The sequence below is a fragment of the Microcebus murinus genome, chromosome 26, assembly GCF_040939455.1.
Source record: "Microcebus murinus isolate Inina chromosome 26, M.murinus_Inina_mat1.0, whole genome shotgun sequence".
Classification (NCBI taxonomy): Eukaryota; Metazoa; Chordata; class Mammalia; order Primates; family Cheirogaleidae; genus Microcebus; species Microcebus murinus.
This window is the reverse complement of record NC_134129.1, coordinates 9,700,704-9,725,507: the sequence shown is the minus strand read 5'-3', so window position 1 is coordinate 9,725,507 and position 24,804 is coordinate 9,700,704. Positions and strand designations below refer to the sequence as shown.

The 24,804-nt window shown below is 34.2% G+C and overlaps 1 long non-coding RNA gene across 3 annotated transcripts; it reads right to left on the bottom strand.

Moving 5' to 3' along the window:
- Positions 1-18,347: 18,347 nt before the first annotated feature.
- On the bottom strand, positions 18,348-24,028 carry LOC105872934 (uncharacterized). 3 transcript variants are annotated; one of them, XR_001154841.2, is made up of 4 exons: positions 23,894-24,028; positions 21,680-21,876; positions 21,060-21,140; positions 18,348-18,470 (listed from the first exon to the last, which is right to left on the bottom strand). It is a non-coding gene; the product is annotated as an uncharacterized LOC105872934 (long non-coding RNA). The 3 variants fall into 3 exon arrangements; XR_012915078.1 differs by lacking the exon at positions 21,060-21,140 and having other exon boundaries at positions 21,680-21,927; XR_001154840.3 differs by lacking the exon at positions 21,060-21,140.
- Positions 24,029-24,804: the final 776 nt, after the last annotated feature.

Here is a 24,804-nt window from a genome sequence, read left to right as displayed (position 1 = left end):
AATTTAAAAATATTATATTTGTATTGTGGAATATAACTTATGAATAATTATAAAACATTTATGGAATAAATTCACACTTCAGAAGCCTCCTGAGGATTGTTTCTTAGTCATAATACTGTCCTTACGCCAAGAAGTGTTTACTAACATTAGTATTAGCTAATTTTTAACTTTATAAAAATTGTTCTCATAATGTTATATATACTTTACCGACTATATATGTCCTCTAAACAATATGGTATAAAATATATTTTTTATTTTTACACATGAAACCATATTCTATATATTACTTTGTATTCTACTTTGTAAACTCAACATTGTTTTAAATATTTAATTCATTTTATTGCATGAAGCTATAGTTATCTATTTTTGTAGGTACATAATACAATATTGTATGGCTATATCACAATTTTTGTGTTCATTCTATTATCAGTACGTGGGTTGTTTTCAGTATTTTGCTATTACAAACCACATGTCTCTAATCATTCTTGTACATTTATATCTTATGTTTAAGAGTATGAATTTCTCTGGGGACTATACTACAGATGGAATTGCTGTATTACAGAGCACCTATATTTTCTACTTTATTAGCAATGCTGAACTATTTACCAAATGGATTAGACTAACAAAATCATGCTTACCTGTCCTCGGAAAATATTTCTTTAAATAGATACTCTGTGGTTTATGTATCTATTTCTTTAGCCAGAAATTTAGGTTGTTTTCTTTCTTTATGATTATATACAATGCTACTGCAATTAGTATCTTTGTGCACTCTCTACACTGTGTCAGAATTTCTAGTTCTTCCCTTATAGTCAATTCTTAGATTTGAAATTATCTTAATCAAGAGTTTGATCATTTTTTGGTTCTTGATATAATTTTCATGCTTAAATATGCTCTTATTTGAGATCATTTGCATATATATATGTTCCTTTGATACCATGTGAAGCATAGTGCTGCTATTAAAAGTGAGTGTATGGTAACATTAATATAGAAATAGCTTTGGCAGAATTAAGTATACTATTTATATTCTTTCTTACCTGTATCAACTATTTATTATAAAGAAGGTGTTTCCTACTTTCCTTGAATAGTAAAAGTACTTTTTCTACTCAAATTCTTTTCATTGGGACCTTAATCTGAAAACACTTTTTTTTTTCTTTCATCATATTATGAAGGTACAAATATTGTTAGGGTTACAAATATTGCCCCTGCCCCTTCCCTCCCCCCGATATGTCCAATCCCCTGGTGGTGTGCATCACACACGTTATGGAAGCATACACCCCTTTCCTCCTCCCCACTCCCGCCTGCCCACCACCTGTTAAAAAGTTTTTGTTTTTTTTTAACATTTTGGTTACATTGTATATCTTTGCCTCTCCCTAAGAAGCGTTAGAGTTATGCCCTTCCCCTCTAAAATGCTCACCACATCCCTATGAGTCCCACCGCCACCGAATCTCTAGTGAGCATTGCCACCATTTGAAAACCGTAGTTTAAATCAGTCAGTACCAATTTGATGAAAAAAGTTTACATGATTTCTTGGTTTATCATTTGTTTTTCAAAAAAAGTGGGGGGTGCATATGTTACAACTTATGAGAATCCTGTTCTGATGCACAAAAGAGAAAATGTTTCTGTTTTTGTGACTAGAGGTAAGCAAAACAACAGATGCAAAGTACATTTATCTAAATCATTACAGCATTTCTAGATGAGTTTTCAGGGCTTCCAACATTGAAGTATACCTGGAAAAAAGTGAAAACTAATATAATTCTAAAAAAGATTCTCTAATATATATCAGAGATGCAGTTGTTTGCATTGATTTAAAATGGCATGAACTATTCTTAAATATATCTAAAAAATTTTATAGCCACATATTTTCTATGAAATTTTTTGAGATTGTATTCTAAATTATATTTCTTTTCAGATGCACAGTATTTTAAAAGGGTTAATCATGCAGAAAAGTAAGCTGTGAATTAAGAAAAACCATGCCGGGAATTAACCTCCAAGGGAAAGTTAAATCTACTGAGCCTGTATAAGACAGAACTACAATAATGCCAGTCAATTTTATTTGGATTGAATTGCATACAACTAGAGCTGAGTTAACCAAAGCCCTCAATTTCTTTTTTTCCCCTTTAGTAGTGGCCTGAGTGATTTGATTTCAAGTCACCTGGGGTTTTAAGAAACAAAATCCTCTCCCATTAAAACTGCATGGTGTTTATGATCACCACAGGGATGGTTTAAAAACAATGAAAAAAAGTGCATGTATGAAAAATAAAGCTGGCTAATTACAGCAAATGGGCTTAATTTAAAAACCACAGGTGCCTCTTTAATAAGCTTTGGTTGAGCTCTTGCCCATAGCATGTTTATAGATCATAGGACAGAGCTGAAATTTTTGCTAGGGCCAGCTTTAAGTGGGAAACACTTGGTTCAACTCTTATTTACAGTTGAGATTGCATCTGATGTCATAGAAGATAAAAAGCCTATGAAAGCTTGTTTCTGCTTGAGGAATATTGCATCTAATTAATTACTTATGAAATTTAAGTAAAATAATATCAGTTAATGCCCTGTCAAAGAGTCCATTTGCTATATATTTTAAGTGGAAGTATAAAGGGATTTACTCTATAGTTCATATAATTTTACTTTTAGAGATCTGTGATATGAAGAATGTTAAGATATATTTAGTGAAAATGTTTTTGCTGAAAAAACTTTGGTTATAGTGAATTTCCAGTTTATAATTAAGGTGTGTGTGATTTTTATGTTATAGGGCCTAAAACCCTCAAGTATAAGTGTACAATTTTTACACTTACATTTCACTTACAAGTTCGCTTTATTTAATGTGGTTATTTTAATGATGTTCATCTCTTACAAGAAAAGCATATTCTATACAGAAGCCCCCGTAATCTCCAAGAAGGAGAGTATATTTTTTCTTTTTACCTAACTCTTGACACACGTATTTTTCTGAAATATTTCTCATGGATGTGATAGGCTTTTGAAACTCCTCACTCTAGGTGCTGAGAGTTTAGGTTAGTTCCTTAGGGTCCTTGTGTTTCTAAATCAAGCAGACATCTAATCTTCTTCTTGTCCTTGAGTAGTTAGAACTTCTAGGCTATAATCAGAGATTTAGAACAGAATTACTTAGAGATGATCAGGGAGGAAGCCAATGAACCCTGAAGATTACCATCTTGAAATTAACCCAAGGCAGTAAAGAGAACAAGAAATCATGCATATTCAACATTTCTAATTGCTTTTTAACACAAACTTATATTATAAATAAATCACCTAAAATTCACTAAACAATACCATTTCAGGTACTTTATTGAATTCTGCATAGATTAGAATGAGCTGTGAAATCTCATACATAGTTACAGGTTCACTTTTTATATTTACCAAGGAAAAGTCAATGCAAGCTATTTTTGGGTTTGATTATGTTTTATATTAATTTTATGATTCTGCTTGGAAAGCAAAGGTTATGTCACAGAATGAGGCCTTTATGTCCTTCATCTGTAAAATCAAGTTGATAAATCCTCACTGCAGAGCACTGTGGTTTTCAGCAGTCCCAGATCTTTTTGGCACCAAGGACTGGTTTCATGGAAGACAATTTTTCCGTGGATGGGGAGGCAGGGGGGAGGCAGAATATAAACAGTGATGCGAGTGATGAGGAGCAGCTGTAAATGCAGATGACGGTTAGCTGGCTTGCCCGCCAGTCACCTCCTGCTGTAAGACCCAGTTCCTAACAAGCCATGGACTGGTACTGATTCAAGGCTCAGAGGTTGGGGACTGCAGGTTTAGATGATCATGTTCCCTCCAAATTAATCTCCATTTTAATGATATAAAGAAGAGGGACCTTTCTGGGAACAGATTAATTCACAAGAGCTCCACCCTCATGAATAGATTAGTACCTTATAAAAGGGCTGAACGAAAATTAGCTTAGGGCTTTTTTGCCCTTTTGCCATATGAGGACACAATGTTTACCATTTCTGCCATGTGAAAATGCAGCAACGAGGCCCTCACCAGGCACCAAATGTCAACACCCTTGAACTTGGACTTTCTAGCTTTCAAAATTGTGAGAAATAAATTTCTTCTCTTTATAAATTACCCAATCACAGGTATTTTGTTATAATAGCAGCACAAACAGACTAAGGCATACAGTTTCTAGTGGAATTGCAGGGACTCAGTAAATGGTGCAATCAAGTTGTTGCATTTGCATCAATATTTCAATTAATGACATTTGTTGTGTGAAAAATTTCATTCTGTTTAGCAAGAATATTTTCTTTATCAACAATTAATAATTATATGAACTCTGGGACTTATTCTCATGTGTAGGTGAAGGATGAACACATATCAATAGTGACTAGTATGACCAATAGTTTACTGATATTTTAAGGAAAATTCTATATAACTTTATTGCCATTAAAATAACCTAGCACTTTGGGAAGACAAGATGGGAGGATCTCTTGAGTCCAGGAGTTTGAGACCAGACTAAGCAAAATAGTGAGAACCTGTCTCTACAAAAATGTTTAAAAAACAAGGAACCAGGCATGGTGGCACATGCCTGTAGTACCAGCTACTTAGGAGGCTGAGAAGGGAAGATTGCTTGAGCTCAGGAGTTCAAGGTTGCAGTAAGCTGTGATTGTGCTACTGTGGCCCAACCTGGGCAACATATCAAGTCTGGGTGCTTACATATATATTAGGTGATTAAATATGAAATGTCTGATTTCAAATCAAAAGTGTAGCTTATTATATCTTAAATAAGAAGTAGTACAATTAATCAGTTATGCACCTAAACTATTGACACAGTTTTGCCATTGTAATGGTATCTGTTTATACCAGCAGTGAAGAAGTCTGGAGAATGAGTGGTGGTGAAATTGTGAAGGGTGTTTTCCACAGCTTTTTGAGACTTGAATATTTATTTTCCCTTGAAAGAAGTTGTCCAAAGTCTGGAAGAAGTGGTAGTAAGTTGGTGCAAGATCTTATGAATATGGTAGATGGCAGAGAGTTTCCAAGTCCAGCTTCTATAGTTTGAGCAGTGTTGTTTGTGGTCCAGTTGTCTTATAAGAGGATTGGCCTGTCTCTATTGACCAATCTCAACTGCTTAATCTCAAGCATCCTCATAATTTCCTCCAGTTGGTTGCAGTAGACATCTGCTGTAATCCATTGAGCAGGTTTCATGAAGCTGAAGTGGATAATATGAATACTAGTGCTGGACCACCAAACAGACATCAGCTTTTTTTTGATGAATATTTGGTTTTGGACTGTGTTTTGGCACTTCATCTTTATCCAACCATCATGCTGAATGCTTGCAAGTGTCCAAAAGAATCCATTTGTCATCTCAAATAACAATCTGGTGTAGAAATGGTTCACCTTTATGTTGTGACAGCTGAGAAAACTTCAAGATGATTTCTCTGCTTATACTCATTTAATTCATGTGGCATCTATCTATTCAGCTTCTTTACCTTGCTCACTTGTTGCAAATAGTCCAATATTGTTGGAATAGTAATGTCAAACCTTGCTGCTAATTCATGCATAGGTTCAGATGGATTCACTTCTGCTACAGCTTTCAGCTCATCATTATCCACCTTTGTCTCAGGTCACTCCCATGGCTCATTTTCAAGATTAAAACCACCAGACTGGAACTTCTCAAACCATAAACATACTGTGTATGCCTTAGCCCCATCCTTCCCAAACACTTCATTGGTATTTTGAGCTGTCTGTGCTGCATTTATTCCATGACGGAACACATATTAGAAAATAACATGAATTTTTGACTTATCCATGGTTTCACAAATTTTCCTCTAAAAAAACTTTGAAAGATAATCACAAGCCAAAATGTACATTTGAGAGACTGAGGATGTATCTTCACAATAAAAATAAAACAAGAAGTTTCAAAGTGAAATGTCAGAGATACCAACTGTCAAACTTAGTATTTAGCAAAAGATTAGCTTTTCTTCTGAAGCTTATGATAAATGGAAGTGAGGGACATACATGCACTGGATTCATGAAATTAGGGATGACTGGCATAAAACTGGAGGTTGGGCTTTATGTAAGATAAGATTCATACTCTTATGTAAATTGCACCTAGCTTCTCACTGAAATTCAATAGGTCAATAAAGAGTCTAATGTGAAAGTATTTTTGCATTATAGAAGCAAAATAGTCAGATCTTCATTAGATTTAGTATTTTTTTCTTACTTTTAGCTAGTATCATTTCATATTAAAGAACTTTTTATACCAGGAATTTGTCAATGTACAAAAAATTTACTATATGAACCTCATCCTAAAACCATAATTTATTTTGCATATCTAGTGAAGTGAAAATAGTAATAAATACCTTGGTATTTTTGTCCCTCATCAGTATAATAGGCCTTTTTATATTTTCTAATTCCTCACACATTGAATTTAATAATAGTTATTTGCAAATGAAGAGCATACTATCCCAAATGGCCACAATTGAAATGCAAATATAATATTCTAATATATAAGAGTGGACACTGTAGTGTTAGAAAAGCCTGTCTCTGAAAGCATTTCCACCTCTTACTATTTGTGAGACTTTGGGTAACTTACTCACAATTTCTAAGCCTCAGTTTTCATATATGTTAAGTAGCCACTTCATAGAGTTTTGATGAATATTAAATATGATGCATTGTAACACATAGCAAATGCTTAGGAAATGTCAGTGAAGAAGAATCTTGCCAATGATAAAGCAGTGAATTACTTTCCTTTTAATAATAGAATAATATTTGTTGCCTATTAGAAGGTCATTTGGAAAATGACCTTTCTCTTGGACTTAAATGGAGTTGAAAGAATAACCACAAAGATAATTTTTTTGCTATATATGTGCAGAACTTGTACATGTATATATGTAGCACAGATTTATTAGCAATCGTTTCTAATAGACTCAAGATCTTGTTTTAACTAAGACAATACCTTTGCCATAAAATCCCATTTCTATATTTTATTTTATTTTCTAATAGTGAAAGATAATTAGAAAGAGTCCACAGAACTGGGCTTCTGGAAATGAGTGAGGTTAGTGACAAGGGCCCTTGGGAGTTTTAAGTAGACAATATCTGGATCAATATCTGGTGCAATATCTGGGTCCAAGGTTACATACCCCTGATGTGCACCCCTGATGTCTGAGGTCAGCTCTGGGCTTTGATCTGTATCCAGGAAACTGATCATCTTAGATGTAGGAAGTGACAAGGCTTTAAGTGATTATTGATGTCTACCTTCATAAAATCTACCTACTCAGAGAGGAAAACCAGACCTATACTATCTCAGAGAAATGAAAATATATTGTTCTGCAATACTACTAGCAAATGAATTAAATTTGTAATAAACATTGTTGGAAGGAAATCAGTCTTCTAATACAACCAATGTTTTTCATTATCTAATTATTTATTTATTATAACAACTAGTAGTTAATCTGCATTTTATATCACAATTCCATTAAATCCTCACTGTATCTGTGATATAGAAAATTTCCAAGTCTCATTTTGGTGATGAAGACTGTGAATCTCAGGCAATTTAACAGTTTTGGCTAAGGATGAAGATCTGGGGGACAGCAAAGCAGAGTTGCCCTGTTAATGGGTTGCCTTGATTTTATGATCGTTTTTTATTCCAGTGGCAGTAGATAACTGGTTGTATAAAACCATTTAATGAGCCTTCTTATGTGAGCTATGTTCTCAGGCATTTCCCCCTTTATCAAAGAAAGTGCTTGCAATGCAAATAAATAAATATGTATGTATACTTTTTTTTAATAAGAAAGTTACTGTGGAATCACTCTCAGTGGAGCATTTAATTTGAACTTTATTTTCTACGTGTGGTGATGTGTGCCGAGGAGACATTTCACTGTTCAGGATGAACTTACAATAATTTATCATAGTAGTTAAGAGTATAGCTTTGGAATTCAGCAGGCCTGAAATCAATTATCAGCCACATTTACTTCCTAGGTAAGTTACGAAATTTTGCTAAGTTCCGAATCTTTATCAACCATATTTTCCTCACTTATGAAAGGAGAACTATAATACATTGACTGTTATTAAAGGTTTTCTTAAAGGAGACACTGTATGTAAAACAAAAGGTGAGCATTTAACAAACAACATCATAATTACTGTTGCTAACAAATTGTTTGAAAAGTGTTATTGATTTAGTCAAAGACCAAGTTACATTTGTTTTTCCCTCATACATTTCATTTTTCTTACAATATAATAAAATATATTGCATTTTCACATACTTGCCATCTCATTAGTCTAGATTGCCTAAGTACCCAAATCTAATACCCAGTGAATTATAATATTTGCCTTAATCAGGCATTGACAATTTTTTTCCCACCAAATCCATATAAATAAATATTTTAGGCTTTTTAGCCATGCAGTCAGTTACCACTACTCATCTCTGTCCTTATAGCACGAAAGTAGACACAGATAATATATAAACAAAACATGTGGCTGTGTTACAAGGAAACTTTATTTTCAAAAATAGCCTGTGAGTGAATTTGGCCTGTGGGTCACAGTTGGTTGACCTTGATATAAATTATTGATAAATAATCATTGATTTTATACTATTATTCAACATATATAAGTACAATCATCTTGTATCAATGCACAAATAAACATTTTAAAATACAACATATATTGATTTGTTTAAAGATATTGCTAGTTTTATTAATTGGCACTATTGCATGCATTAGTGTCCTCTGTCTGTCTCCATCTTTTTTTCTTAATCTTACTGCTGAATTCAGAATAAAGGAAGAGAAAAAGCTACAAAAGTTAAAAAAATATATAGGTTAGGTTGTCTAGGTTAGGTTGCTTTCAAATTTTTTCATTAGACTCACAGTAGAAATAAATTTGCAACATGATCCAGTATTAATTTACACATACACACATACATGCACATGCATATGTTTCATTCTGATCTATTCTATTCCATTCCATGCCATTGCATTATACTCTATTTCAAGAAAAAGCAACATAAAACTAGGTTCTCGGAGATGATTTCCTGATCTACTAAGGAATCATAAACCAGTTTACAGAACTCTAACATAAGGATTCAGAAACTCAGAGGACAGACTTTTAGTGGATTCCTGTTCTACAAACATCTTTCCTCATAAGGTCTAAGTAATATTCCCTATCATAAAATTAGAAATTAGCTCAGATTAAAAACTATCCACTAAAAATAAAAATAATGCACATACCTGAAAGAAATATTTTTTAAAAATCAGAATTTTACAAGAAAAACATCCCTGTCATGGCCCAATTAGAGGACAGGGGATGGACACAGAACATAAAATAATGACACAGACAGACATGGAAAATACATGACTTGAGTGCCCAATGCACTGGTCACTTTATTTTTATACCCCCCAAACCCAAGGTTAGTTCCTTGTACATGAGCATCTGAACATAGCAGCAATAACCATTAATTCCGGAGTTGTATCACAAGGGAACAATGGTCCCATGATCTCAGACCTCAAAACGGTTACTTAAAGCACCAGACATAGTTCAAAAGCCAAGGCCGAGATAAGCAACATAAAGCAATGCAGCCATCTGAAGAACTTCTTGTTCTCTTTCCCAGCCAGCAGCTCTCTCCCAGCCAGCGGCCGGCCCCCAAGGTTGTGTCTGTCTTAGGTTGCCCCTCCCTTGAGGAGTCTTACCTGTCATTGACTACCAACCATCTCATGGGGCCAGGCCTTGGGAATGTTCTTCTTATCTTTATGGCCTCCAGACTCCCACCATGGGGGGCCACCATGTAGGAGCTGGGCAACATTTGTTTACATGCAGAAACTCAGGCTTCTTATCATGTCATGAGGCAGCAACTGTGTCTGAAGAAAATGCTTGCTATTGCTGCGTCATGCAGCACATGTACGTTACAGGCTATCGTGAATTATTAGTATAAGGCATAACACCAGAATCAGCTCCCAACACATCCCATCTGTCCTTCACTCATTCTCACTAACAAATTCCACTTTACAGAGGCAGTCCCTTTGAATTATTTTGCTTTTGGTTGTTTCTTCCATATTTCTAACACCCTATTTCTTGATGTGTTGGTTTTGAACATTATCTATTTGCTTCGTATCATGGAAATCACCGTCATCATCTTCCCCAACTTCTCTTCCCCACATTCTTACATTAATATAGATGAAATTGTTACCAGCCTCTGAGTGGAGGTATTTTCAGGTTCTTGGTGATTGTCAGAGAAAAGAATTTCAGGATGCACCATGTAAGCCAAGCAAGCAGCATTTAGTGAAAGTGAAAGTACACAGTCGTGTGTGTGTGTGTGTGTGTGTGTGTGTGTGTGTGTGTGTGTGCACTCTCGCTCTCTCTCACTCTCTCTCTCTCTCTGTCTCTCAGGCTCAAAAAGAGCAGCTGCACCGAAAGGAAGGATTTGTGGTCTTATGAAGTTTCACTAATTGAGCAGAGGAATATTCAAGGCTAAGGGGTTCGCTTTTGCTAAAAATATAGGTAATAATTCCTATGATTGTGTTCCCTCTCAATTTTATACTTTATATCATTGTTTTAGAACTGTGATGGCAATGTCAAGGGTGGAGAAATTTTTAAACCACAATATAAATGATATTATAATCAGCCATAGTTCATGTAAGGTGACCTAGGGAGCTGACAAGCCAGTTAAAATCAGTACCTACCTGTGGTTATCAGATCCGCTTAGTTAGACTTTAACACCTGCATCAATTCTGCAAGCCCCTGCCTCTGATCTATCCTGTCTTCTAGTCCCCTGCTTCTACTCTAACAAATGTGAGAATGAATACTGGGGGACAGACAGAGGCTTCTCCTGCATATGGTTTTTGTTTTACCCAGAATTTTCTAATTGTATTTCTTCTTGAAATCTTTTTTTTTTTTTAGTAATCTTTACTGTTTTCTCCGTGTGTGTGTGTGTGTGTGTGTGTTAGTCTCAAACATATTATATCAAGTATTTGGCTAACTTTTGTTCTGAAGTTCTCTTTCCTACAGCTTCCATCTTTCAGGGCATCTGCATCCACTTTAGGCAATTTGTTCTGAAGATTTTCAGTTATTTTCCTTCCATTCTCTCCTGAGAAGAAAACATTATGTTCTGATCCCAGGTCCTCCTCTTCTTTCATATTCCCTCATTTTTCTGGAATGAAGGGTAGGCGTGAGAGTGATTCCTGCGTATCTGTTTCATTACAGAAATGTTTCAATACTGCTTTTTAAAAACTTAAAAAATTTTTATCATAAATCAAAAATTAAATTAAATTATTAAATCATAAATCAAATCAATAATCTTACAGAAAAATTTCAAGTATAGTACAAATAACTTCCTCCCTTGCCCATCCTTCCTTCCTTGTTTGCTTCCTTCCTTTCTTCTTTCCTTTTCTTCCTTCTTTCCTCCCTTGTTTCTTCCCTATCAGATCTTTACCTTGAAAAGTATTCTTTAAATCACTTGAGACCATATCACAAAATCCTATAACTACCCCACCTCCTCATTTTCCCTTCAGTGACACCTCTAGATATTATCTATCTTTATATACATATATATATATATAAAGATTTGCATCTGTATTTAAATCTCTCTCTCTCCCCTTTGTGTATAATCATATAATCATAATAAATAATAAGAGTTCCTTAGCAGTTAGAAGTATTCTAACCGTATTCCTTGGGTTGAAGTATCAGACTCTTAAATCCTTATTATTCATTAGGAAAAGTGAGGCATAGATGACTCATTGCTGTATGTTCATCTAGTTCCAGCACACCACTTTGTTAATCCAAAGAGATCCATATAATAATATATTCCCCCTGTTTTCAATTTTTATGTTGAGCTATTAAATGGGTATTTTAAATATCACATTAAATGTTTAATGAGAATACATTAAATGTAATTTTGTACTCTTTTAAAATTGTATATAATCATATATAATTTTATATAATTGTATAATATACATAAAATGTATATCATGCATCATTTTTTCAATGTGCACTAGTATATTCACATATTATTTCTACATTGGCTCACCTAGGACAAATAATGTCTCTATTTTGCAGATGAGGAAACTAAGTTATTGGATGCTAAATAAGCAATAGCTAGAAAGTGATATAATTAGTAAAATTACCTAGATCAAAGGAATTCTTTTTATCAAAGAATAATTTTTATCATGTTGTATTACAAATTTTATTCATACTTTATTCAACTATTTTTTACAGTTGAACATTCAATATTTATCTCATTTTGTTCTGTTTGTTTAGAGTCCTAGAATTATAAATGTTGAGTCAATGTTTAGGATTATTTAACTTTTAATAAATATTTTACAATTATTTAAAATATTTTTTGTAATCCAGGTCATGAATATGCAGGAGATGATGACTCCTCCAACTCATTCATCACTAAATGATCACACATATTTTGCCTTATCTAAGGTTCTATGAGATATAAAAATGATAAAATAAGAACTCCATTCAAACTGCATATGGAATTAAAGTTTAATATTATTTGCGAAGTATGCTTAATTTAATTCATATGACAACTGTACAAATAATGAAAAAAAATGCAGGTGTTGCTATATCAGAATACCACAGACTGGGTAATTTATAAAGAAATCAAATTTATTTCTCATAGTTCTGGAGGTCAAGAAGTCTAAGGTCAAAGGGCCAGCATCAGTCCAGGACATTAATATTGCACCATCCCAAGATGGAAAGCAAAAGGGTAAGTGAACATGAGTGCTAGAGATAGAGAGGGCCGAATTTGTTTTTATAACAACCCACTCTCTCCATAACAAACCTTCTTTCATGATAACAACATCAATCCATTCATGAAGGCAAAGTTCTTATGGCCTAATTACCTTGGAAACGTCTTACCTATTAATTCCATCACAACAGCAATTAAATTTCAGCATGAGTTTTGGAGCAGACATTCAAACCATAAAATGCAGGATAACAGTGAATTTCAAGGGGCTTACTTAACCAAACCTTTTTGAAGAATATAAATTTTAAGCTGCTTTTAACAGGAGAGGAGAAGATCTGTTGGAGATCAGTAGTTTGAAAATATTTTCTTGTTTATCTTCTAATTAAGGCAGGGTATGAAATCCTACCAACTATTAAAAGTATCTTCTTTATATATAACTTCTCAACATTTATGGTGACTTTAATTTTCAGAAGTTAATATTTATTATATTATCATAGAAATATTTCCTGCAGTCTTTTTGAGCAAAGCTTTCATGGATAAATTTAATCATATTACAATAGCCCTTTCTCCTAGGCTACATTGGAGCTTCCACTCATTTGAAGGATATAATTTTTATAAAAGATTGCAACTATGAACTAGCCTCATATTATAAGCAAATCATAATGATGAAAAATATCACTTCTATTTTGGTACCTGTTTAAAATTACCAGTGCTATATCATTTAGATGAAAAAGTATACATTGACATTTAAATCCCTTTATTTATTGTGCCCTTTTCTATGTTTTTGATTCAGTACTATAAATCTTCATACAACTTTTTTTTACTATATTATAATTATATGGAATACAATTTTTAGAATAAATTGAGCCCTTAGGCAAATTTTATTACTGAAAACACCTTCTTCTGAAGGAAAATATAGATTATATATTCTCATAATCACATAGAGAGATTCCAAGTTTAAATTACTCTCGATCTCTTAATAGACAATCCTCTCTGATAATAATAATAATAATATTTTCCTTTTGGGCCAAGCTAATGTAATACTCTCAGATGCTGTGTTTAAATTCAGGCTTTGATAATAGCATCATCTATACTTATAAGCCCACCAAACTCTGCCCTGTTGTTCTGTAAGTGTCCAGATGTGAGAATTTTCATTTCTTCACAGCTCTCCTCACAATAAAGAGGTAAACTTCACTTTTAGATGTAACCTTCTCTTTGACAATACTTGTTATATAGGCTATGGGAAAAATTTGCTTCTTTACAGGATGTTTGAGATCTGCCATTGAATAAAATAAACAGTCATCATCTTCAGTAGAATCTGTGCTTGTGTGTAGAACAAGATAGGAATTGGCCTTCTATGTGGTTTTTTCCTTCAAGGCTTTTTGTTTTTTTAAACTCAACTCCTACTTCTGCTTTTTGATGAAGTAGCCTGTGAAAGTTTAATAAGCAGTTTGTGAAATCCTTAAGGAATTCAAGCCTTTTTGTATTCTACTGTTGAAATATAGAACTGATTCTCACTTGGTGTCAGAAGTGTTACCTCTATTAATATGTTGACAACTGTTCCAAAATGCTTATTTTTAGGGCACATTTTTGAATTGGAGAAGACCAGAATAGAAATATAAACAAAACAAAAAGAATATTAGCCATTTTTTATTTTTCTACTTTTTGTTCAGTGGCAATAGGACATTAGGCAGAAAATTTGTTTCATTTAAGCAACTTTTATTCAAACTTTTTTTTTTTAATTTGTAAAGTTTATTTCTTACAGCAGTTTTGGGTTTACAGACAAATTAAAGCAAGTCCAGAGAGTTCCCATATACTTTCTTCCAGGCCCCACACCCTCTCTCCTCAACGATTTTCTCTGTCGTTAACATCTTGCATTCATGAGATATATTTGTTACAATTGATGAACCACTATTGATATGTTTAATATTATAATTAACTAAAGTCAACAGTTTACATTAAGGCTGACTTTTGTGTCTCACTGTTCAATAGCTTTTGACAAATACATAATATCATGCATCCACCAGTAAAGTATAATACAGAATAGTTTCACTGCCCTAAAAATGTCCTGTGCTCCTATTGAACCCTACCTTTCTTCCCTCCCCAACCCTTGGAAACTTCTGATCTTTCTTCTGTATCTACAATGTTGTCATTTCTTATTGAAAAAGACATGTTTGTCATATTGTTAGAATCAAATAGTATGTAGCCTTTTCAGACTGGTTTTTCTCACAAGCAATATGCATTTAAGTTTCCTCCATGCTTTTGTGGCTTAATAGCTCATTTAATTTTGTCACAGACTAATATTCCATGTACCCTAGTTTATCCATTCACCAATGAATGACACCTAATTGCTTTAATAAACATGTATTTTCATGTTTAATAAACATGCTTTTGTATATACGTGTGCTCCTAAGTCAGGAATATGCCTGTTATCTCTCATTCATGTTGCTCCCCACCCACCACTCTCCACATGTGTATACAATGTCTCAATCTCTCTCTGTCTCTCTCTCTGTCTCTCATACACACACACACACACACACACACACACACACACACACACACACAATTGAGAATCACCTTATTACACTATAAAGTCTAAACTCATGACTATTTTATTTGATACTCTCCTATCTGCTCTTCACTTGCTTTTATAGCCTCACACTTCACTGTGGGCTTTTCTTTATTATTGCTTAACAACTCTGCACTGTCATTTTTCTAATATATCATAAGCCTCCATATATGTGTTCATGAGATTTCAACGGAGTTATGCTATCAGCCTACACTAAGGTTAAATAGTCATATTAAATTCACTATTAAATACTTTTCCCCATCCATTGCCTATATATTGAAAATATGTAAAAAAACATTTGTGTTATAGTCATACCTGCTTCTACTTAATATCCAGTTAGTCTTTATCTCACAAATATTGTATATATTGTTACAGATTGTATTTCCCTTTTGACTTTGTCATTAAGAAGCTTAGACCTGTGTTTGAAATCTAGTTCTACTTGTGTTGATCCACTAGGGAATGCATTACTGTGTACCCCCATAATATGCTGAAATAAAAAAATAAATAAAAATAATAAATGAATAAATAAATAAATAAGTAAATAAATAAATGCATTACCTAATCTGCCATTACTCAAATTGAGTCTACCTTCCCTATACATATCTTTATTTTTTCTTTTTCTTTTAATTTCAAAATATTGAGGACTTACAAGTGTCTTTGTTACATGGATAACTGATACATATCTTTCTATTAGCAATCACAAAGCTTTGTTGAGTGATTAAAGAGGCTTATGTGTATGTATATCTGTGTATGCATGTGAGTGTTCCTCAATCTAACCAATATATCTGCATTATCAACTGTGTGCTAGCCTACTTCAGGGTAAAGAATGAAAACTGAGAGATATAATCATAGAAGAGTTTGTGATTTAATGACAAGGCCTACTATGTTTTACTAATTAGGCGAATCACTTAAATTCGTTGTGCTTCAATGTTCTTATCTACAAAGTAGAATAAGTGATAAATATATCTCCTTTGCAGAGCATTATCAATTAATATTTATAAAGAACTTAGTGTTTAGCACATAGAAGTATTATATAAAATGTGTTAAAGATAATATTAATTACAAATCCTAAAGATGCCATGATGGCTAATTTTGTGTAAGCAACTTGGCTGAGCCATGGTGCTCAGATATTTGTTCAAAAATTATTCTGGATGTTTCTGCTGTGAAATTATTTACATTTAAATCAGTGGACTTTGGGTAAAGCAGATTGCCCTCCATAAAGTGGATGGATTTAATCCACTCAGTTGAAGGTTTGAATAGAGCAAAAGATTGATCTCCCCTGAGTAAGAGCAAGAGGGGATTATGCCTGCAGACTTCATTTGGACTGTGACTGCAACATGTGGGTTCTTTCCTGGGTGTCTAGCCTGGTGGTCCACCTTGCAGATTTTAGACTTGTAACTTGCCAGCCTCCCCAATCACGTGAGCCAATTTGTGAAAGCAGATCTCTCCCTCTCTCTCTCTCTCAATCTGTCTCTTGTGTGTGTTTGTGTGCGTGTGTATTCTATCAGTCTATTAATTCTGTGTCTTTGGAAAACACTAAAACTTCTACACTTTTTTTTTTTCATTTCTTTCCTAGTAAAGATAATGTAGTTTATGATATGAGATTTAGCATTATGAAATATAGTACAGCATCTTAATTTTTATTAAATTGGACTATAGCTCCAAGCTATTGGAGTGGGGTTTATCTCATATTTTCTGTATTGATAATAACTGTGTCATACCAAATCTTTATTTATTTATTTTTTGTTGTTGTTGGGACAGGGTCTCACTCTGTTGTCCAGGCTAGAGTGCCGTGGTGTCAGCCTAGCTCACAGCAACCTCAAACTCCTGGGTTCAGGCAATCCTTCTGCCTCAGCCTCCGAGTAGCTGGGACTACAGGCATGCGCCACCATGCCTGGCTAATTTTTTCTATATTTTTAGTTGTCCAATTAATTTCTTTCTATTTTTAGTAGAGACAGGGTCTCGCTTTTGCTCAGGCTGGTTTCGAACTCCTGACCTTGAGTGATCCTCCTGCCTCGGCCTCCCAGAGCGCTAGGATTACAGGCGTGAGCTACCGCGCCTGGCCCAGACCAACTCTTAAAGGCAAACCCATGATCCCAGACACATAGTACTTGTGCTTTTGTGCAATATCTTCCCCTTGAATATGGCTAGGGCTTATGACTTACTTCTTACCAATTGAATGCAGGAACAGTGATAGGATGTAAGTGTTTATTTGTGTGTGATTATGTCACAGAAGACTGTAGTGCCTGTTTGCTGGACTCTGTCTCTTTTGCTGGCTGTGAGGAAGCCAATGGCTACGTTGGGGAATCCCATGTGATAAAAAATGGCTGGTGTCCTCCAGGAATCAAAGGCTGCCACGGGCAAGAGCCAGCAAAAAACGGAACCTTTTAGTCCTATAACCACAAGGAAGTGAACGCCATTAACAGCCACACAAGTGGAGAAGCAGATTTTTACCCAGTTGAGCCTGCAGATGAGGATCCGTTTCTGGCTGACAATTGGCAACAGCACAGCAGAGGACACAGATAAATAAAGCATGCCCAGACTCCAGACCCACGGAAACTGAGAAAATAAATATATGTTGTTTCAAGCTGCTAAGTGTGTAATAATATTATGAAACAGCAAGAAATAACTAATAAAATAACATTTTTTATTCTAACATCTGTAAGAAAAATTATGCAACTTTGGAGTCATGGCATATTTACTTCATTTTATATGATTGTAGTCACCTACATTTCTCTCAGTCTTTAACTGGTATTTCTCGGAGCCTTAAATCCTGGATTTCTTCCCTGGCCTCTTTCTCTGATGTATCCCTTTTACAATCCCTCAAAAATAAGAGAAGGAAGAGGATGCAGAGGAGAAGGAACAGGAAGCTTTGCTGTAAATCTCTATTACACCACTTGTTACTTTGTGTTGTGCTTATCAGTTTACCAATTTTCTCAAATAGGTTTGCAACGTATGGAGGTCAGAAAAGATATTTTAGTGACGTGTGCGTCCTGAATTACCAAGAACTAAGAGGGTGTTTGTTCAATACATGTAAGTCAAATGAAAATATTTAATTCAATTGAAAATGTCATAAGATTATTTGCTTACATTTAATACAGTGAATTAAAAAATTTCAAACAGAGAAATGGAATTTTACCAAAAAGATTTTGGGCATTTTCTCTCCTTTTTATTGCCATAGTAACAATGCACTTTTCAGGATGTCCTTATAATATTCACCAATTTTCCACTTTGCTGTCTTTAAAAATAGGAAGAAAGCACACTGTTCATCTGGAAAGAAAAGAAAACAAATAAGCGTAGTATTAAATATAATTTAAAATAACACATGCAACCATTTTTACTGGGTATTGCCATGTCCCCAAACAGTAAAATATCTATAGTGTAATAAGTATTGGTCTCAAAACACATGGGAAAAAAACATGGAATCTCACATGTATCAACCACTCACCATGATGATTTTGTAAGTTTGTGACTCTATTTCTATAGGAAACCATAGTAACTTATATACTGGACTTCTCTTCTGATAGTGTCACAATTCTCAGCTTATCGCTAAATCTTAATAATTTAAGATTGATAATTTAAGACCCTCTTAATAATATCCCACCTAATTCACCGTGCCAGACCACTACAGCTGTTTTTCTCTCAGAATGGTGCTTCCCCCAAAATTACATTAATTAATGTTAACATATTTGTTGCATCTAATTTGCTATAAGTCTGATTTGAGAGACTACATTTCATTTTAATAACATGCATAAGATCAGGAAGAAGAAGGCCGGGCGCTGTGGCTCACGCCTGTAATCCTAGCTCTTGGGAGGCCGAGGCGGGCGGATTGCTCAAGGTCAGGAGTTCAAAACCAGCCTGAGCAAGAGCGAGACCCCGTCTCTACTATAAATAGAAAGAAATTAATTGGCCAACTGATACATATATAAAAATTAGCCGGGCATGGTGGCGCATGCCTGTAGTCCCAGCTACTCGGGAGGCTGAGGCAGAAGGATCACTCAAGCCCAGGAGTTTGAGGTTGCTGTGAGCTAGGCTGACGCCACGGCACTCACTCTAGCCTGGACAACAAAGCGAGACTCTGTCTTAAAAGAAAAAAAAAAAAAAAAAAAAAAAGATCAGGAAGAAGAACACTTGGTATATGTAATAGAATGATTTGGCATGTTATTTAACAAAGAGAAAAAAATTGAAATTTTCACATGTGTAGTGAAGGAAGGAGATGAATACTTAAGTGTGTTTAAGTATGTATACATGTGTATACATGTATATGTATTTATTTATATATAATTTGAGATAAACATGTACAAATATATATACAAAATAATAATCATATAAATTAATAATATGAGACTAATGAATTAAGCATCATTCATATAATAATTATGTACCTTGCCCATAGAGCAAATATATTTTTTCTATTTTCTTAAAGGCAAAAAGAAAAAGTGAGTAGTTATTATATGCTTATCTTGTTTATATTATAATAAAGAGTATCTCCTTTCAATAACTTTGTCCCAGATTCATTACTTAAACAAGGTCAGGGAGAGAAGTATCAGTGTGGCTAGAAAGCCCAAAGATTACGTAATACAGTGAATTTGACCTTGTACAGGTTTCATAATTGCTTCATTATATAAAGTTTAAATGATGATGATTACTATCTTGTAATATGAGTTATTATAGGGAATAATTGTAAAAATGTTTATATAGTGATCAAAGTATGGTATTCCTTCTGAATTTGAGATTAAGGAGCAAAGATATTATAAATTGGGAGTGAATTATAATTTCTAATATCCCCTGGTTTTAGTTGAATGCCAGTTTCAATATAGAAGGAAAAAGGAGTTACCTACATGATATGATTTTAGAGCTGCCAAAAATGCTTGTCCGTGCTTCATAAAATTATCAATGATAATGAGTGAAATGTTCATAGTATTAAATCTCTTGATTTCAAGACCTTGTAGACTCTATTAAGTTGATAACTCCTTATATTTGTGTCATGTCTTAAAATTACAAGACTTTTTTTTTTTGCATTTGTTATTTACTTTAACTTTTACACAAAACTGAAGATAACTATTTCAAGGTTGTAAGCTTGGTCCATGTCAGACCTAAAATATGAATCCAGTGCTTTTAACCCAATGGGCAGAGTGGCCTTTTCAGGAGACTGTGGCTGACTAAACATGATATTTAGAAAGGTTTTCTTTCATGAAGAATATAAGACAAATTAAATTAGCTCCTGTTATCAAAAATATATCCCAAGGTAAATGGGTACAGGGGAGGTTATGATGGGTAACTGCATCAGGAAAATTTCATATTAAGAGGAAAAGGTCTAGACTAAAGGGAGGTGTGAATAGGAGTGTTGATTATAGAACACTGTGTTATTCCTGGATTTCCCCAGAGCTGGGGAGAGCCAAAAGGAGAAAAAGTAGCAGAGAAAGTGTCACTAAGGAACATTAAAATATACTTTGTGATTTGGTCCTATTCCAAATTCAAGTTTCTCTATTCTCTGATTTGCATTTTATAAATTATCAATTTAATCATTCATTCAACCAACAGTTGTATCAGACACTTAGATGCATCAGCAACCAAGAAATATGAAAAGTCCTGCTCCCCAAGAAAATAAGATTGTATTGGGAAATATTAAAATGCTTATAGATCTCCTGTAGACCATGTTCTTTTTCACCCATGACCCCTCTAGCTGCAGTGCTCTTCCCTTTCTCTTTATCGAGGTAATGCTTACTAATCTTGAATATACTGCTTAATTCTCACATTTTCCAGGAATTCGACCTGAATCTTGCAGTCTGGATGATGGCCTTATATCTTATGTGCTGTATGTGCTCTAACATTACACTTAACATATTTCTTTTTTACCTTTGTGAGTTCTTTTACTTAAAGGCAGGAACTGGGTCTTCTTTGTATGTGTTTCCATGCCAAATCCAATGCCTTACACACCTGCATAATATAGGTTTGTTGAATGAAAGAATAAACTTCCTTTGCAAATATATCCAAGGGCCATCCTTGCTTTATTTAATATATGTATCTATTTTGCTGGTTGAATTTTGGTAAATGTTTAGCTAAATTATCTCGTCTTCTGGTTTTCATTGATAAAATGCCTAAACATCTGCCACATTTCTACATCAACTGGAAACTATGTAGACATGTTTTTACCTGTTTTTAAACCCTTGAAATAGACAAATAAAACAAGAAAACACTCGAGAAAGCATGATATGCACAATTAACCAGTACTAAATAAATTTTCCATCTATACTTTTAAATTCCATGTATAGTATTATAATAAGACAATTGTGAATTAAATACATTTGCATATATACACACATACATACAAATGTGTGTGTATATATATATATATATATATATATACACACACATACAGATACACACACAGAGCTAATGATTGACATTTTTACTATCGTTTTCAAAAATTTTGAATGGCACATTAACCCAAAGATAATAAAGAACAAATTACAAACCCATTAGGGAGAAAAATGACCTATGGAGCTGGAGTAGATCTGATATATCCGGCAAAATTGGGGACAGTAACTTGAATAATGATCCGGAAGACTGACAGAGTGATGGATAGACTTCTGTAAACCCACAGGTCTCGCAGAGAGTTTCTTCGTTCTCTGTCTGGAGTCACAACAACTGGCATGGTTCCTTTAATCTGTAGCTGAAGTGTATTAGAATATATGATGAATTAACATGGACCTTTCTTCCTTTTCTGTCAGTTTCATACAAATAGGAAAAATAGTTAGACATACGCATTAAACTTGCCCAATTGTATTTAATAACTATTCCTTTCTTTTAATTGTGAATTGTTCGCTTATTATCAATTACTTCTCATCAGCTTAGTGAGTTTTATTATGCTAATGAGAATCCATCTAAATACTTGCTCACAACATCTATTAGCCTATTCTTCACCATTCTTTTTGTAATTCTTGTTTTAAGATCAAATAATCCTTTCCTCTTACTAAACACCTTAGTGCTTCAGGAATCATGTGTGGTGGGAGGTGAGCGTACCTGGACTGACTTTATAGCTCTGTGACTTAACAGTTGGGTGATGTTGGCCAAGTTACTTACCCTATCTGTTTTCTCTCTTTTTCTAACAGTATTGTTGTGAAGATTGAATGACACTGCATGCAAAGCAGCAGAAACTCTGTTAGCACCCTTAAGTGTCAGTTCCTTCCCAGTATAGCTCTTTATGTGACTTTGTTCTCATATTTATTTATTTATTTATTTATTTATTTATTTATTTATTTAATTTTATTTTTGAGACAGAATCTCGCTTTGTTGCCTAGGCTAGAGTGAGTGCCGTGGCGTCAGCCTAGCTCACAGCAACCTCAAACTCCTGGGCTCAAGCGATCCTTCTGTCTCAGCCTCCCAAGTAGCTGGGACTACAGGCATGTGCCACCATGCCCGGCTACTTTTTTTCTATATATATTAGTTGGCCAATTAATTTCTTTCTATTTATGGTAGAGACGGGGTCTCGCTCTTGCTCAGGCTGGTTTTGAACTCCTGACCTTGAGCAATCCGCCCGCCTCAGCCTCCCAGAGAGCTAGGATTACAGGCGTGAGCCACCGCGCCCGGCCTATTTATTTTTATTATAACAACAAGCAGAGAGGAAAAGCAAGTGCATATTTGAACCCTAATTTTACACATGAAGAAACAGTTACTAGTGCAAGTTCACTTATCTAGAAAGGCCTAGAGACAATAATCTTTAAATTATAACCTAGGTAATCATAGAATTTTAGATTAATACAAGGGAATAGGTAGAAAGGAAATAAATTTTGGTGCCTATTACATGCTACGTTTTGTGCCAAGCATTTAATTTCCATTATTTTATATAATCCCCACCCCAATCCTGAAAGGTAGCTACTTATTTTTTAAGAGTTAATTTAAGTTCATGAAGGTTAAATAGCTTGGCATTGCTCAACTAATAAATAAGTGGTGAATTTCAAATTGAAATTCAGCAAACAATAACTTTAAAATCTGTATTCTTTCTATTTTATCATGCTGCCTTATATGCTTGAAGGAATCTTTTTAAGGGATAATTTATGCCTATTTTTCTTTTTAGATTAAGTTTAGTCTGAGGAAATTAAGTAACTTATTCAAGGCAAAGTCAAAACTTGTACTTTCAAACTTTTAGTGTCATATATCTTCATTAGTTTTGTTTTTTTTTTTAACGTTGGACTTACTGCTTTCTTATAACCACATTTACATATTTCACCAATTTTTCTTTGTCTATAAAAAAGTCTCTATTTTTGAGTCTACATGTCTTTAGATCTGACTTTGTATCAAGAAGAGATCATGGGGTTGTAGCCTTCAACTGACCTTCATTCAGTGTGACATTTGGCAACACGCAAGTCAGTGTTTTCTTTTCTTTCTTATACTGACTTCTATTGTGAAGAATGCTAGTGCATGATTTTAAAGTATTCTGCCATCTATTAAGTGACAAAAGTGATCACAGCTACATACATTTAATAACCAGCCTTAGCAGAACCGCTTGAAGCTACTTAAAGTATATCATACAAAGAAATATGATGATTATTTAAAAAACCCGTTAATTAATCTTTTTATCAGAGAGTCTATTAATACATTTGTCAGTCTATATTTTTTCAGTTGCCACCCCCCAAGCACCCTTTTGAGTTTTTTATGCTTTGTTTTTTAATTAAAAAAAAAAAATCCACCTTTTCAGACCATCTGCTCTTTGGACTGACTGCCTTAGGAATCTTCTAGTTCTTCAAAATAGTAACCAGGAAGTTTTCAGGATGCCCTCAGATACCTGAATTTTGGTTGTCATAATGGCTGACTTTTACCACAGGTGACATCACTTTAACATCATAATGGAATTGAGAATTCTTAGTTCTGTCAATATAAAAGAGATGTTAGAAAGTTAATAATTTAAAACAGACCCAAAGAGGATAAAACCAAACACACGAAAAGCTTATAACTGATTTTAGGATGTATTGAAACAATGATTTTTTTTTTGGTGGAGGGCAATCTCGCTCACTGTCTTTGTGATAATGCCTTGTAGAACTATACTTGGCCATGAGTGGAATGCAAGTTTTGCTTAGGAATGGTTTGCTGTTGAGGGTGGAAACTATTAGCATATGCAACTTTTCATAGGCAACAACTCAAGGCTGACTTCACCATTCCTGGTGTAAGGGCAATTCTTGCAGCATTCTTACTCCTTTCTACCATTTAGTTTCAGGATATATAATTGATCCTCCCATAAACACCACTAGATAAAGTTAGGGATTTCAGTCAACATGACACTGAAAATGAATAAAATTATATAAACCAAGACCCTAAGGACTCAGTAAATGCTGTCCTGCTTTCCCTCTGCCTTCCTTACATTTTAGTGCAATGAGTTTTTCCCATAGCATGTATATCAAGGCCCCACTACACAGAGAGGGCAGAGAGTAAGAACTCAGTATTTTTCTGTAGAATGGAGTCTTGTTCCTGGTATGTGTACAATACATGCTGACTAAATCAATCTATGTTTAGCTATATCACTTTATGCATATGTGTGTTTATGTGAAAATCTATATATGATTACATGTCTACTGAAAATACTGGTATACACGCCCTTCAAAAT